We start from the raw sequence: 17,658 nt of genomic DNA, 5'->3' as shown, positions 1-17,658 counted from the left end.
AACGCTTATTAGAGCGTCTTCCATAGCTTTATTTTTTTTAAAACCATATTGATATGGCAACAATAGATTTTATTTGTCGAGATATTTCATGAGACACTGATTTATACATTTTTCATATATTTTTGAAAATACAGGTAGCACAGATATCGGTCGATAATTTGCCAATTCACAAGCATTGCCACCTTTATGGATGTTATATCATGAGAAGCCAACAGACACTGACACAAAGGACAACATAGGGGAAGTTACTTGTGCCTAATAAATGGAGTAAAGAAACGATAGATTAATGGAAATTAAAGTGGATGAAAAAACAACTTGCCGCAGGTGGGAACCGAACCCACAACCTTCGCATTTCACGTGCTATGCTCTACCAATTGAGCTACTGCAGCGCTGTTTCCCCATCCACTTTTCTTGGGTATTTATGTGTCCTAGTAGAACCCTGGGAGTGTTAGCCAGCGCCACCACTCACAGACCTTGGCAGTGGACGTGGAACGTCCTTTTTGCCGCAGCCGTCACGAGAACGTGATCTTTTTGGGTGAAGGCAACTGGTCAATAAACCCACGCATGCTACCTGAAGGCGTCAATGTTGTCCTTGGTGTCAGTGTTTGTTGGTTCTCATGATATGACTAACAAAAATCGGGCCCCTCGGCTAGCCGCCTTTCTTCTCGTTCTTTATGGATGTTAGTAACTTTTGCGACTTTTAGTTTTGTCTGGAAAGTTCCCATCAGAAATGAGACATTTATGAGATTTGCTAATATTGGGCTAAGTATAGATGCGACAGCCTTAACTGGTGCCACCTTTACATCATCGTAACCACTTGAAACGTTGGTTCTTAGTTCCTCTATGTATCTGTAGACCTCTTCTGATGATACTTCGTGTAACACGAAAGAATTCAGCTGGTTACCTATTTTTACTTCATGTTGCATTGTATCCTCATCATCGACAGCTACGTTCAGAAAGTACTGATTAATTGCATTTGCAAGCTCTCTACACTTTAGAATAATATCGTTAACTTTTACTTGTTTAGGTTCATTGCAAGGTACTGTTCTTCCAGTTAAAGAATTAACTTTCTTCCATATCTTCGTAATAGGCTATTTTTGCTTTTCTAGTATCGCTGTTTAACCTGTTTCAGAACTGCTTGAACTCTTGCAGTATTGTAATATCTCTGCTAGCAAGAAATCTGAAAAAGTATGTTTTTCTGCTTGATTCTCTTCAAAAGGTTGCTATTTATCCATGGATTTCTATTTTGACTCTTCCTGATTTTGAACTGTTGTAGCAGAATAGCAGTGTTGTAGCATTGAATGAAGATGTCTAGAAAAATGTCATACGTTTTATATGGATTTTTTTGCATATACACACGTGACCAGTCAGCTCGTTTAATTAATTCGCTAAACTTAAGTAGTGGTTTTTCATTGAAACTTCTATATCACGGGTAGGTTGGATGTTTATCTTTAAGGAACATGTTTTGCATACAAATATAAATAGGTAGGTGGTCACTAAGGCCTGAGCCCAATATGCCTGCATTGTAGTCGTATTTGTTTAGGCTTGTTATACAGATGTCAATAGATGTGAAACTGTTGTGAGTAACACGGGTAGGCTCTAAGATAGCATTTAGATAGAGATTTAGATAGATGTAATGCGAGGTGCATTCTGGGGCCAAACATTTTGAATAAAAGACTTGCGTTGTATTCGTGCAGATATGGTGTATTAAATGGTTGTTGTTTGTTGCTATAGTTGTTATGATAATGTGAATTATGTATTCCCGCAGGGGCGTCTGCCTCAGCAGGCATTTGGTCTGTTGTGACACCATGGCCCTGAGCACATGAGGGTCAGACCCTGCCTCGTGTAGTCGTACGTGGATTAGCAGTGTCTGGGGAAAAGGGGATCCTGGAGGTTGAGCTGATGCTGACTGTCTGGACCTTTAAGGCCCCCCGATAGAGGCAGCACCCCTCTTTGGCCTCTGCTTCACATAGACGGCACCCCCGGACTGACCCATTCCGGGGGAAATTGGCAGTCGCCTTTTCCTGTCCCCCTCTTCAAATTTTACTTTCTCTCTCACTTTCAATCTTTCCTGTCTTCTCTTCCCTTCTTATTACTTCCATATTTCCTGGCGGCAAGGGTTAATCGTGTGTAATATATCCACTCTTGGGTATATATATACATTAAATTATAGCGGTGATGCATGGCTGGCGTTTGCAGGTATTATTCCCAACCTAGTAGCGTCCATTTATTGGGCTCAGTGGTGGGTGGCCACCATCGCTGCCGAATTTACCAAGGCTTACAGGGCAAACGCTTCCCCCCCCCTCCAAGATCACCCCCTAAATAAAGGGTGCACCGAAGCAACTTTCTAGTTCTTTTTCAAACCAAACAAAGACATATTTCCAAGGTACCGTGTTTTTCACAGTGAAGGCAACACAACCGTAAGAAAACTATCACCATTCCTAGTTTCTAAATGCCTAGCAAACATGATTGGACCTGGCTACAGAGCCTCAGAGATGGCTAGTGGAGACCTCCTCCTTGAACTGACCAAGAAAGATCAACTTGAAAAGCATACTGAACTCACCAGTATTGGTGACATTAAAATGACAATCTCTCCACATCGCTCACTCAACACAAGCAGGGAGTTATATCAGAAGAAGACTTCCTGAATGTCAGCAACGAAGAGCTCCTCGAAGGATTCCAAGATCAAAACGTAATTAAGGTAAAAGAATAACACTCCGACGAAACGACCAACAAATCCCCATGAAACACGTCATACTCACATTTGGTACCCATACTGTGCCCAGTTCACTTGATGCAGGATATTTGAAAATCAATTTCAAACCATACATACTGAACCCAAGGTGGTGTTTCAAGTGCCATAGGTTCAGACATGCATCGCAAACATGCAGAGGCAAAGAAACATGCGTGAAGCATAGTGCCAATGACCATCCATCTGATAACTGCAATGCTCCTGCACAATGTGTCAATTGCAAGGGCGACCATCCAGCTTACTCATGGAGCTGCCCTCGCTGGAAGAGAGAAAAAGAAATCATCGCAGTCTCCCGAAAAGAAAATATCTCATTTTATGAAGTGAGGAAAAGGCTAGGGCACTTACCTCAAGTGAGCTATGCCAACGTGGCAGGGGGCAGCACCACACCGGTTCGTGTAGAAAATCCACCCGCCCCCTCCAACATCAACAACAACATTAAAGATGGGCCAGCAGACCGCAGTGTCACAGGGCCCAAAGTTGAACAGAACTCGATGGCCCGAGACGTGCGTCCCGGTGCCTGGCTCTCGATTGTCCAGCGCCTCGGAGAAGGCAATGGAGGTTGATCCAAAAACTCTGGTGTCATTGACGCTGAAAAATCCGTGCTCTCTGGAGTGCACCAAAAAGGACAAACTTCTTGGAACTGTGCCGGAAAAGGGACAGGTAACCTGAATCGTTACCACCTTTGATGAGTATAATCAATCTTTAATACATGCCATCTGCAACTTAAGCTCACATAGAAGTAAATATTTTCAATTCCATAGAAATGGTTTTCATAATTCATTGTAATAGCAGAGGCTTGATCCACAATCTGGGTGACATCAAAGACATAATGAATACGTTGTGGCCAGTAGCATTTTGCCTTCGACACACAAACTTACGCCCCAAAAACACACATTTTCTTAAATGTTTTACTGTTGTACGAAAGGACTGCGAACACTCCAGCCGTCTATCGGAGGAATCGCTATTGTTGTGCAAGGCCGCATCCCCACATGGAACATTCTGTTAAACACCCTGTACGAGGCAGGCGGTAGTCGTGACCATTTCATCATATAAAACTGTCACCATCTTTTCACTCTACATTCCACCCCGCATCCATTTCACTATGCGAGACCTGGAAAATTTAACGGACCAGTTGCCAGAGCCTTTTGTTTTAGCAGGTGATTTTAATGATCATTGCACTCTTTGGGGCAGCGATAAAACTGACCGAAGAGGACAACTTATAGAAGATTTTATTTTAACAAACGACATGTCTTTTGAACTCAGGTGCTCCAACATATTTTTCATCGAGTTAACATAACTTTAGCTGCCTTGATTTAGCATTTAACTCACGACATGTTTTTACCGATGTCAAATTGGATGTACTGGACACTTCATATGGCAGTGATCATTTACCTGCTATTATCAAACTCACATCAACGCTACCCATTATATCGTAAACTGCACCATTGGAAGCTGCACATGGAAGACTGGTCTGTTACCACAAAAAATGCAAGCTGGAGGAGCTCATTTCGACATAGCTAAGCATTGTTGAAATCAATGAAAAGTTCCCCGCAGGGGTGTCTGCATGAGGAGGCATTTGGTGTGTTGCGGCACCAGTACCCGAACACACGAGGGTTGGACCCTCTCGCGTCTAGCTGAGTGCGGCTTAGCTGTGTCCAGGCAAGAGGTGATCCTAGGGTTTGACCCGATGCCGAGTGTATGGACCTTTAAGCCCCTCGGCGGAGGCAACACACCCCTTTGGCCTCGGATTCACGTAGACCGCACCTCCCGACTGACCCAACCGGAGGAAATTGGCTCCGAGTGGCTGTCTGGCGCACACACGCGGTGAGCCGGTGGAGATGCCATGTGCCCCCTTGGCTGCTGCAGCTAGCGCTGCTCCGCCACCCTAGCAGAAGAGGCCATCGACCTGTGGGCTGGTGACCTCAAAGGTCTCTTCCAAAGTGTCGAGGCCTTCAGGTCAAGCACAGCGCTCGGAAGAGCAGTGCGTGTCCAGTGCCTTGCAAGAGGCGATGGACACAACCACCAGCCAGACGGCATCACCAGCGCCTAAAGAGCGGCGAGATCCTCATCATCGCTCCAAAAAAGACAAAGCTCACATCACGGCACCTGGAAAAGGCCCGCGAGCTAATCTCAGTCTCTTAAACACACAGCACAAAACTCTTTTATCATAATGGAGACACAAATACATCAACGGAATGTTAGAGGTCTCATTCATAACCTCGATGATATTAGAGAACTCACACACATACAAAATCCAAAGTTGCTGTGTGTTCAAGACACACATCTAAAACCTATGAACACAAATTTTCTTCGAAATTACACCATCTTCAGAAAAAACTGGGATGAGTCTAACGCTTCCGGCGGTGTAGCAATAGTAGCCGACAAGTCTGAAGCTTGCCGACACGTCACTCTTCAGGCACCCCTTGAGGCAGTGTTAGTTCGAGCCATTCTTTTTAATAAGTTGGTCACTGTATGTTCCATTTATATACCCCCGAACCATCATCGCGAAAGAACAGTCTTTTATAACCTCACTGATCAGCTTCCAGAGCCTTACATACTTGTGGGAGATTTTAACACTCATAACATTATGTGGGGAGACTCACGATGTGACGCGAGAGGTTCACTAATTGAAAACTTCCTTTTAAACTCCGGTGTGTGCCTCTTCGATAAGAAGGAACCAACGTATTATAATCCTCACCATAATTCATACTCGTCATAGACCTGTCGGTCGCATCCCGTTCTGTATTCCCTGATTTACAATGGTGTATAATTAAAAATCAATTTGGAAGTAATCACTTCCCAGTAAAGCTGAACTTAGTAACCCAACATGGTTCCCCTCCACACATCCCATGCTGGAAACTGGCTTCAGCTGACAGGGAACCATTTAAGGAATCCACCTACTTGTCACCAGATTTTATAAATAATTTTGCTATAGATCATGCTGCATCATTCTTTACCGCTTTTATCATTGACATAGCTGTAAAGTGCATTCCTCAAACAAGTGGCACTTCAATCAAAAGACGGGTTCCCTGGTGGAATGGCGATTACACACAGGCACGAAGGAGACAAAATAAAGCTTGGGGCAAACTATGTGAATGTCCTACGGCTGAAAATCTAATAGAACTTAAACAGGGTAAATCCCAGGGAGGAAAAACGCGATGACAGGCAAAGAGGGCAAGTTGGCAGCGGTTTCTTTTGGCTATAAATTCATATACTCAAGAGGGTAAAGTAGGGGACGAGCTCAGAAGGCTAAAGGGACAAGAAGTTAATCCATTGCCCCTAATGAACAGTGAAGGGAACAGCTTGGAAGATCAAGCTGACGCTCTTGGGGAACATTTCGAGTGCATTTCCAGTGCTAATCATTATTCCGAGGCATTCCTAAAGCATAAACAAATAGCAGAACACGAGGTCATCAACCGCGAATGCAGACAGAACGAAGCCTATAACCTGCCATTTAACATTGCCGAGTTGCATCCTCTTTAGCTGCATGTCAGGACTGTGCACCTGGACCTGACAGGATCATATATGACATGCTTAAACATCTTCACAGTGATACTCAAATAACGCTACTCACACTTTTCAATGCTACATTGGCTGCCGGGTACCTTCCTACTGCATGGAAAGAATCCCTTGTCGTTTTGATTGTGAAACAACGCAAAGACCCCACATTAGTAACAAGTTACTGCCCAATCTCCCTCACAAGTCGCATTTGCTAACTTTTTGAAAAAATGATAAACAGTCGCCTTTTACACTTCCTTGAGTAAAACAAACTTCTTGATCCATATCAGTGGGGTTTTAGATAAGAACGGTCTACAACTGACCATCTTGTGCGCATTGAAGCAAACATTCGCAACGCCTTCATGCATAAACAATCCTTCTTGTCCATGTTTCTTGACATCGAAAGGGCTTATGATACAACTTGGCATTATGGAATCCTACACGACCTGTTCGCGCTGGGCATGCGTGGCAGTGCATTAAAGATTATAGAAAGCTACCTACACAACCATACATACCTGGTGAAAATACTGGTGAAATGCACTGTTGCCTCTATTTATACAGGAAACTGGTGCACCTCAGGGAGGCGTACTCAGCTGCACACTCTTTATCTTTAAGATGAGCACACTCCGTGCCTCATTACCAGCGTCAATTTTTTATTCCATCTACATAGACGACATACACATAGGCTTCAAAAAAGATTTGAGGCGTGCAGACAGGACACAAGAGTAGAGAAGTGGACAACACGAACACTGACTATCAACTGAAGGAAGCACTGAGGTGAAAAAAGAAAGAAGACACAAAACTCATCTGCGCAAGCTCAGGTATGGTATCACCACGTGTCAGTCGGGTACATGTGCTGGTCTACGTGAGAGATAACTGTTAAGGCACTTAATCTCTTCCTTATGTAAAGTAATCGAAGGCTGACTCACGCATGCACTTCCACCATTATAGATATGCCATGCCTCTACCATAAGACGCGTATCTTCATTCTTATGCCTGTACAATATCGCGTATTCCTGCTTCGTTAGCTTCCTTAATTGCAATATGTATGTTCCGCGCTAGAACCATGTCGTGGTTTAGTCGTAATCGTGTTGTCCCATTGGAAGTTCAAATGATGTGCGGCTTCCTTCAACCATCAACTGGGCATGCCAGGAGGATTGGAGCTATTCTTTCTGCTGAATCATGGCGCCAAGTTAGGTTCTGTCAGGAGTGTCTAAAGGTCCGTTGCGCAGCCCTGGCAGACGGTCGCCATTGGAACCGCCCCTACGCCGATTGGAATAGGATAGCCGTGCAACACGCGGACTTCCTATGGAGGATGAAACTTCCCGATCTTCAACAAAGTAAGAGGAAACACCTTTTTAATAATTCACTGTCAAATAATGTGCTGCTTCTTGGAGACGCTATCGTAAGTGATACCCATAGAAAAACCCTTGCTTTAGGTCCTAAGCACTGTTTTAAGCATAACGTAAAGCCCGTTGACGTTTTAAGCATACCACGCTGCATAACCAGGTTCGTCCCGGAAGAAGAACGCTCGCGCTGTATTTCAGATTGCATTGCTAGCATTAAACAATCAGAGTCTCATTTTAAGACGTCTGACCCTGTCCGACCGTTAGTTAATTACCTTGTGGAGCATAAACTTAGGCCCGTAATATCTGACAAGGAAGGTTATTTCGTAATTATGCCAGATGACATGTTTTCAGAAAAAGCGATTTCAGCCATAGAAAAGAATTTAAAGCCAGTAAAACTCAAGCCGTCGGCAGTTAAGCAACGTGCGCTTGACCTCCTGTCAAGACATAATCTTGATAGGGTTGTCTCTAATGTCAAGAAAGCAAAATCCCTCACCTGAGAACTGTTTTTCTCGGCGAAGACCCATAAGCAAGAAATTCCTTTTCGTGCTATAGTGTCAGAGAAAGGGACGTGGCAGGTCTGTGTCGCCAGAACAGAACTGCTTAGCTTCACTAGTTTTTTCAGACCCCTTTTGCTTGCGTAATTCTCAGGCACTAGTTCAGTATTTGAGAGATTCCTGGTGATTGTACAGCTTTTAGTATGGATATCGAAGACCTGTATTATTCCTTGCTGCATGACGGGTTGCTAAATTTCGTAAATGAGTGCGTTAAAGAACAAGTGCAAGAGTTGGCTTTTATTGACAGATGCGGTGTTTCCACAAGAGCTTTTCTAGAAATTCTTTCAATGTACTTGAAGTCGACGCTGATTGGGTGGAGAGATGGTGTTTTTCTGCAGAAATCAGGCATTTGTATTGGCTCAAAGGTTGCCCCCTATTCTTAGCAATATTTACCTGAGTAAGGTTGACAGCTGCTTAGAGAAAGCCTTAGGTGATAGCGTTATCAAGATATTTCGTTATGTTGATGATTACCTGATTTTCTGCAATAGGGAAGAATTCGATTCCGCTGCTACCTCAGTAAGTGAGCAATTTAAACTTTATGGAGGAGGATTAAAGTTTACCAAGGAGTTTCCTCAGCAACGCGTAATTCAGTTTCTTGACATTTCCTTGGTCTTCGAACAAAATCACGTTTGCTGGCAGTACTCCCCAAGATCTTCGAAGCCGTTGCTAAACTTTCAATCTAAGCATTCCAAAGCAGTAAAAAACGGAATTGCCATGTCATGCCTTAAGTCTTCTCTCACCAGATCCTGCATGCACAAAATGAGCGCCAGTTTTAATTCGCAGGTCCGGCGCCCATTAGAAGCAAGTTATCCTAGTGTAGCAGTGGCCACTGTGGCCGAGCGCCTAAAGGAGTTGGTTTTGAGGGGGATGGACGTGATTACAGAAAGCAGTAATAGCAAAAAAAGAGTAGTGGCTATTCCGCACATTCATTCAGTGTCGCACAGGCTTAAAAAAGTTGCAAGTAGATATGACGTTAATGTTGCTTCCACTGCTCCCAATAAGCTAGGTTAGACATGCGCTGCCATGCAGAGGGAAAAGGAGCAGGTAAAAGGCAAAAAAAAGAACAGATATTTGTCCAGTGAAGCACAATAAGAACAACAGGCTTACTGACTGTCATATAGGTGTGGTTTATAAAATTCCCCTTAGCTGTGGCCAGTTCTACGTAGGGCAAACGGGGCAGTGTATCAATCGGAGGCTAATGGAACATAAAAGGTCGTTGACTGGTGGATCGCCTTCTAATCTTTCCCTACATTGCCAAGATTGTAACTGCACGCCAGAGTTAGATGAATGCGCGATCTTGTACAGGCATAAGAATGAAGATACGCGTCTTATGGTAGAGGCATGGCATATCTATAATGGTAGAAGTGCGTGCGTGAGTCAGCCTTCGATTACTTTACATAAGGAAGAGATTAGGTGCCTTAACAGTTATCTCTCACGTAGACCGGCACGTGTACCTGACTGACACGTGGTGTTACCATTCCTGAGCTTGCGCAGATGAGTTTTGTGTCTTCTTTCTTTTTCGCCTCAGTGCTCCCTTCAGTTGATAGTCGGCATTTGTGTTGTCCACTTCCTTTCTCTTGTGTCCTGTCTGCACGCCTCACCTCTTTTTTGCATAATGTTAAATTTCTTTTTTGTAGTTTTCTTCCTGGACCTCCTAGTGGTCATTTTATTGGCGTCTGCCTCTATTGTTACACTTTCTACATTGTTTCTACCTACCCCTACGCCCCAAGATGCAGTGGACCCCCTAAAAAAGCTACTGCCCGGCCTGCCAGGCGCCAACCGATCTCGGCTCCTAGCCTTCCATTAAAGTGGATGCCATTTCATGTAAAGCCTCCGCCAAAGCCTGCTCCATGCACCTCTCTGTTTATGTCTGCCACTTCAAAGCCTTTCTCCTGGCTTAGCTTTCTTATGTCTCGATTAACAGCCACAACGTCCTTGGTAATTTCTCCGTTCCGTCCTTGCACCTCCGGCACTGTGCATACCACGATCTGTACTTGCTGTGCTATTGCCCTTAAATCAACTCCCTCCGCTAATCTTTCCACTACTTTTGCGGCTTCAGCATTCAGGACATTATTTAGCCCCCCTGCTACCACTACCAAATTGCACTCTGAAACATTCTTAGAAAGCTCGCTTTTTGTCTCCCTCAGTACTGCGTCCATTGTCCTGCCTGGGAACACCCCGACTGCTATCCGCTTATCACCCTTTGCACACTCCATTATAGCTCTTTTGTACCTGCTCATATTTGAGTCACCACCGATAAGTACTAGGGTAATCCTAACTTCCAGATTATGCTGCCTCTTATCATTGACTATGACCTCATTCCGTGGGCTTAGCTTGTTCCCTTCCTCTCTTCGCACCCGCTGGCGCCCCTGTGGCTGCAGCGTCGCCTCACTCGGGGCATGTTGCGCTGCTTCACTATAACTATGCCGATTCACCAGCAGCGAGCCGACGACCGCTTGCTCTGCCACCCTGCCTCCCACTTCGCCTGTAGGGTCTACCCTACTTTCTGTGCTTTTGCCACCGGCTGGATGTCCCAACCCATCAATCTCCGCTGCACGCGTCTCAAGCGCATTGAGTCATCTTTCCAGTTCTCTCGAAACCTATGGACAAGGTACTGCTGTACACTGATTCGTTAAGTACCCTGAAGGCTCCAAATCTGAAATTCGAGTGTGAACCCCTGGTAGGGGATATCTTAAACATGATGACTTTCAAGAAATAGGGCAGATCAATTCATTTCTGCTGGGTCCCAAGCCATGTTGGGATACCAGGTAATGAAGCAGCAGAGAGGTGCGCATTCATGGCAGCATACAAAGGCATAATGAACACAACACTTGCTTACAAAGATAGTATCTGAGCAATTTAGAAGGCCTTGACATTAAAATGGCAACACGAATAGGGCTCTTGCACAAACAGGCTACATCTTAGGAAACTTGTGCTTGGCGAGTGGAGGTCTTGTAATCACCAGAAACGGTTTACTGAAGTAATTTTATGCCGACTGCGGAGGTGGCACACACACCTTACACACAATTTTTTACTTACAAAAGATGACCCACCAACATGCGAGAAGAGCCAAGAACTGCTGACATTTATGCATATATTACTGATATGTGCACATATTGAAACACACAGATGAAAACTGTTGCACAATTTATATAAATTGCACATACCTTTACACCCTGCCTTAGTTTTAGGAGATGGTAAACTAGTGCCATTACCTGACCTGCTCAAATTTCTAGATGACACCAGCTATTTACACAAGCTATAGAACAACACAGCTTTTGCTGTTTTTCAATTTGATTTTATAACACTTCGTGTTTGGTGCAATATGGCCTTGGTCGCTTTTGCATCACTTAACCACGTTTACTTACTTACTTACTCAATTATATATTGTAACGTGAAATTGAGGCTGACTGTTAATATTATACTAAGAAAGGGCATAAATATATGTATTTTTGCATTGAATGTAGCATTAGTGATTCTAGTACAGTGAGATGCATTGTCATCAATAGCAGGATGTGTACCAGGGAGGAAAGAACAAACTAGGAAGGAATGTCGTGTGACAACCTTGAAGCCTAGTTCAAAAAATAAGAGGATTCATGCCAAAAGCACCCAAGTATGTGCCACCAAGCAGTTGTTATTAGTCACTCAGTGAATCTGTGCAGGGTTTGTCAGCTGCTTTTGTAAGCTATTTGTATGGATGACTCAATGAGGCTGTTGCCGTTGCAGTGGTTCCCAGGCATAGGCGGAAAGTTTTCATTTTTCTGGGGGGATGGGGTGGGGAGGGGGGACCAGTTTCCGAACCCCTATGTATATACATATATATATTTCTTGTATTTGAAGGAACTTCGTGCGACCTCGAAGAATAGTTCACTGAAATGTCGGCCTTTTTATTTATTCTTTATTTATTCAGTACCTGCATTGCCAATAAGGCATTATAGCAGGATTTCATTCGAAATACAATAGTTTGTAGACGCGTATTTATACACTCAAAGTGTAGTAAAAAGCATCAACAGATGTAATTAGTACAACATCAGGCGGAAGAAGATTCCAGGCGCATGCTGTCTGGACAAAAAGGAATACCGTAAAATGTCACCTTTAAAAGCAAGTTCCTTGACTTTCAAACGGTGATCCTTTCTTTGGGATACGTACAAAGGTGGTTTCATCTATTTCTCTCGACTAATGCTAGTATAGGAATGATCTATGCTATAAAAGAATTCAAAACGCAGGTTCCTCCTGTGAGTCTTTAGGTCTGACCATTGAAGAGTATGTTTAGCCTCTGTCATGCTGAATTTTCTGTCATAGTTTCCTAGGACAAATCTGGCAGCCTTGTTTTGTATTTTTTCAAGTTTGATAATTAACTCCGAGGTGTACGGGTCCCAACATACACATGCATATTTGAGCATTGATCATACATGTGTGAAATACAATTGTTGTTTCATACCATTGGGTAGGGGACTGAAATTCCGCCTAAAAATACTGAGCAATGACGTGGCTTTATTTGTTAAATAATTTATGTGCCTAGTTCATCGCAAGTCCGAGGTGAAAAAAACACCTAAGTACTTGAATTTCTTCGCAGTACTAAACTAACCTTATAGATTCTATATGTGTGCTCTTGGTAGGAGCACTTCCTTGTAAAGGTGACGTGCATACATTTGCTCACATATAGCAACGTTTTCCAACGTGCACACCATGTTGCCACAATGTCGAAATCATTCAGCAAAGCTACGTAGTCACTGTGATCGTTAATGACTGTATAACATTCAGTCATCGGTAAACACTCGAAACGATGACATGATATTATCTGTAATGTCATTAACAAACAGTAGGAATAAGAGCTGCCCCATTACTGATCCCTGGGGTGCCCCGGAAGTGACTGGGGCTTTTACTGATGAAAAACCGTTCATAACAACAGACTGCTGCTGGAAAGAGAGGTATTTAGCAATTCATTTGAGCACATTTTCATGCAGATATAAGCTGTAAGTTTTCATACAAGGAAGCCACGAGCAACAACATCAAACGCCTTGCGAAAATCTAAGAAAACACAGTCAACAACTAGCCGTCTGTCAATGGCCAGAGCCAAATCATTGTGAATCGTGTGTGAAAATCCGCAACAAAATCCATGCTGTCTGTCATTTAGAAGATTATGCTTTTCAAGATGCAACATTATATAAGAATAAATTACATGCTCCATTATTTAACACGGGATACTTGTTAACGACACGGGTCTGCAGTTATGAACGTTCTTGCTTGGCCCACACTCTTATGTACAGGCACTGCCCACTCTTATGTACAGACACTACATGTGCCAACTTCCAGTCACGGGGTAAATCAGCATGGTTTCAGGAATATTGAAATAACCCAGAAAGATACAAGGTTAATACCCCTGAACAGTCCTTGAGAATTGCAGCTGGGATATCATCAGGACTGCTGGCTTTGCTCTCTTGTATATAATTTAGCAATCGATGAATACACGTTATTGAAGAAAACACGGCGGACATGCAATCTACTTGAATCAGATGCAAAACTTCGATATCTTGTGTATTTTTAGGGGCAAATATGAAATTATATGAGAATTTACAAAGCCTCATAGGAGACAGTTTAATTTCATAGCCAGAATTCTCTCTAACCACCAAGAATCAGGCGTCCCTCGGTGATGTAATCTACCTTCGTGTAATTTTCGTATACTTCACTATCACTAATACTGCTTTGCCTTGCCGGCGAAACTGCAGCCTCTGTCTTTTTCTTTTCTTTTTCTGTGAGTCTGAGTATAAGCACTTCTGCGCATGACTGCTGTTGATTCTGATTACAAGTGAATCTGGCTTGGCCTCATTTCGTTACTGAATGAATCATACAGGGTGCCCCACAATCATGCACCAAGACTTTAACAAAAGTGCAGTTGCGTTACTCGAAGAAAACTTAGTGCATGTTGTTTCCAGTACAGTGGAGTAGCTGCCAGTAATTGTTTCGTTCCTGAAATTTAATTCAACACTTGCGATTAACTATCTAGTCTGAGAAGTACTGTCCTAATTATCAAAGTGTCAATGAGGCATATGTAGGCACCCCTAAACATCCCCAGGCACTGCCAGGCACCCCTAGGCATCCCCAGACACCCCCAAATGACATCTAACTGCTGTGTTTTCAGCGACGTATTAATTGCAAGTAATTTTTTCTGACTGGCAAACAAACCTCACGAAATATGAAAAATACCATGGGACTGCGCTCCCACCCACATCATAAAGCAGCACCCTCAAATAAGCTGATTGAAAGCAACTGCATTGCCTGTCGCAAACCCGAAGAGACAGTGCATTACCTTGATCATGGTATGGAAGGAGCACCAACAGCAGGTTTCGTGGCTTTGCAGCTAGTTCTTCCTCTCTATGTCACACTTACTATCCATCTGTCAAGGCCAACTGATGACATTGAAAGCAAAAGCCCCTTAAAAATGCTGCTGAAACACTGCTCTGACCACGCATGAAATGCGAAAAGCAATGTAACAAGCATAGCATGTTTCAAAATCCCGGATTTGCTCGCACCGCATGGACAGGGTGTGCGCACAGCTATATTTTGTGCCTGAAACTTGCTTCGGACTAAAGCCAAATTAAGATGATGGTCTTAGTTTGCATGAGAGTGTATACGTGCTGCAAAAACAGGTTCATGGCATAAAATAAGAGCGAAATAAACAGACTGTGAAGTGACCCACATGTTGAGAAAAGGCAAAACCGATGCATTCAATAAAGTAAATAATCGCTTCTAAATGAGCAGAATTGGCAGTCGGCATGCCTGCAAAAAAAAAAGTCACATTTCAGTGTGCCCTTATTATCTATGAATTCATAAGCACCGTTGAACACCAGCTGCTGATACAGAGGACGGGTTCGAATAGGTCTCCTGCAGCTACGCAGTACTGAGTCCGCTTTATCACATCTTCAGTGGCTTTCTTGATGACCGACGCTCAAATTCTACCGCAGACATCCGTTATCCTTGTCTTGAGCTAATCTCACATTCGTCTCGATCATGTAAGCACAATCTTTCACATAACCCCAAAGAAAAATAGAATGGAGAGAGGTCAGGTGACCTAGCCGGCCAATTTGCAGGCCGTGCCTTCCAACATATTGCGCATGAAAAATCGCACCCAACCAGTTTCGTGCTCGGCTGCTGCTGCGTGCTGGTGCTCCATCTTGCTGATACCACAGAAGCAAAAGATGTGACAGTGGGAGTTCACTGAGAAACTAATCCACCGCTCCTTCAAGGATTTCGCTCACGTAACGCTGTCCAGGCAGTGTGTGATCGAAGAAGATGGGACTGATTATAGCACTGGCAGAAATTCCGCACCCCACATTGAACGACCACTGGCACTGGTGCTGATTGCGCTTTACCCAGTGTGCTTTGTAGTCACTCCAATAGTGTGCATTATGCAAATTTACCTGGGCGTTTCTGTGAAAATTGGCTTCATCTGTGCACATGACGTTGCTCAAAAAGTCCGATGACTCATCGGCTATTGTGAGGACCCAATTCAAGAAGTCTAGACGATTCTGCAGGTCTCTATCTTCCAAGCACTTCCAAACCTGTTTTTGCAGCACGTATACACTCTCATGAAAACTAAAACCGTCATCTTAATTTGGCTTTAGTCCGAAGCAAGTTTCAGGCACAAAATATAGCTGTGTGCACACCCTGTCCATGCGGTGCGAGCAAAGCCGGGATTTTGAAACATGCTATGCTTATTACATTGCTTTTCGATGAAGAAATTGCGGCCACTGACCAAGTCAAGGTGAAAAAACACAGAGACGTTTCGGCACCCGTACGGGTTCCTTGGTCACACTAAAAGCGGGCAAGAGCCGCGAGTCGTTTTTATGGCAGAATGTGACGTAGGGAACGGGTGTAGTTAGCGGGAAGATTGCCATCAGTCCTGTTGATAGTGTTGTCAGTAGTTTGAATAAATAAAGATTCTAACAAGAGTCGCGTCATCGAATTCTTTTCCTTAGCTATTATAGCAGCGTTTTCCCAATCGATGCGGTGACTGTGATTATCGGCGTGTTCGGCAAGGGCGTTCGAGACTTTTTTCTTGTTGGACACGTCCCTTTGGTGCTCTTTTAGTCTTCTCGTGAATTTGCCGGTTTCACCGATGTAGCTGCAGCTGCAGTCTGCGCATGGTACCTTGTATATGACACCGGGATAATTCTTGCTTTCAAGCCGATCCTTTACGTTAACAAGCTGATTTCTCAGCTTGTTGGATGGCATGTGGGCAATTCTGAGATCGTATGTTGAGAATACGCGGCTAAGAGCTTCGCTGACGCCAGGAACATATGGGACGCCAGCGCGTTTCATGAGCGACTTGCCTTGAGACGGCTTTGGATGGAGGACGCGGGCTTCCATTTTGCCAATAAACTTCTTGGGGTACCCGTTCCTGGATAATTCGTGACTAATTCTTTTCAGTTCGTTCTGCATTTCGTGGTCACTTGAGCAGATGCGTGTGGCCCGCGTCACGAGAGATGAGACAACGGATTGCTTGTGGCAAGCCGGGTGACATGAATTGAAGTTTAAGTACTGGCCGGTATGAGTCGCCTTCCTGTGCACGGCAAATGAGAGCCTCGTTCCACTTCGCCGCACGAGGACGTCAAGGAAGGGGAGGCTGTTGTCACACTCGTATTCTGTGGTAAATTGTAGCGCTGCGTCTGCTGAGTTGAGAAGGCGTAGGAGGCGTGAAGCGTCCGGCTTTCGCACAATGCAAAAGCAGTCGTCTACGTAGCGGACGAAAACCTTCGGCGCGGGAGCGAAGTCAGTTAGGGCCTTCTGTTCAATGACTTCCATGACCAAGTTGGCGGTAGTAACGGAAATGGAAGCACCCATGGCAGTTCCGTTGATCTGCCTGTAAAAATGTTTGTTATAAGTGAAGTAGGTGTTGCTCAAACAGAAGTCTAAAAGCTCGCAAATGTCCTGTACTTCCAAAGGGGTGCGCTCAGCGAGCGTGTCGTCCGCCAGCAGGGCATCTCTGCACGTAGCAACGGCCAGGTCAACAGGCACTGAAGTGAAGAGCGACTTCACGTCAAATGACACCATAATGTCGTCTTCATCCAGGGAGATGTCGTGCACTTTCTCCACGAAGGCATAAGAATTTGAAATGTGCGTCGCTGTCTTGCCGGTGAGCGGGCCCAGCACTTGGTGTAGGTAACCTGATAACCGGTGCAGCGGTGACCTTGTAAAGTCTACAATGGGCCGTAGTGGAACGCCTGGCTTGTGAACTTTCGGTAGTCCGTATATTGCAGGTGCGGACCCGTTAGTACACAGGAGGCGATGGTAGAGATGCTTTTGCTGCGGTGGAACAAATTTAAAAACCTTGGAGAGGAGCTTCTGCAGTCTTGTTTGCAGGTTGACCGTGGGGTCTTTTTGGATCGCGACGTACGTATCCTCGTCTGATAGCAAATCCTTCATTTTCTCATTGTAGTCACTTCTGTCGAGCAACACGATGGCATTTCCCTTATCTGCAGGAAGGATGGCAATGGAGTCATTG

At 44.3% G+C, this 17,658-nt stretch overlaps 1 protein-coding gene and 1 non-coding gene across 10 annotated transcripts in view; one reads left to right on the top strand and one right to left on the bottom strand.

Annotated features, from left to right (window-relative positions):
• Positions 1-17,658, top strand: part of LOC126543058 (run domain Beclin-1-interacting and cysteine-rich domain-containing protein-like) — a 454,654-nt gene that overhangs the window by 20,685 nt on the left and 416,311 nt on the right. The window lies entirely within an intron of this gene.
• TRNAS-UGA (transfer RNA serine (anticodon UGA)) lies at positions 317-389 on the bottom strand. Its single transcript has one exon. It is a non-coding gene; the product is annotated as a tRNA-Ser (tRNA).

Source organism: Dermacentor andersoni, chromosome 2 (assembly GCF_023375885.2).
Source record: "Dermacentor andersoni chromosome 2, qqDerAnde1_hic_scaffold, whole genome shotgun sequence".
NCBI lineage: Eukaryota > Metazoa > Arthropoda > Arachnida > Ixodida > Ixodidae > Dermacentor > Dermacentor andersoni.
This window is presented reverse-complemented; position numbering and strand designations above follow the sequence as displayed.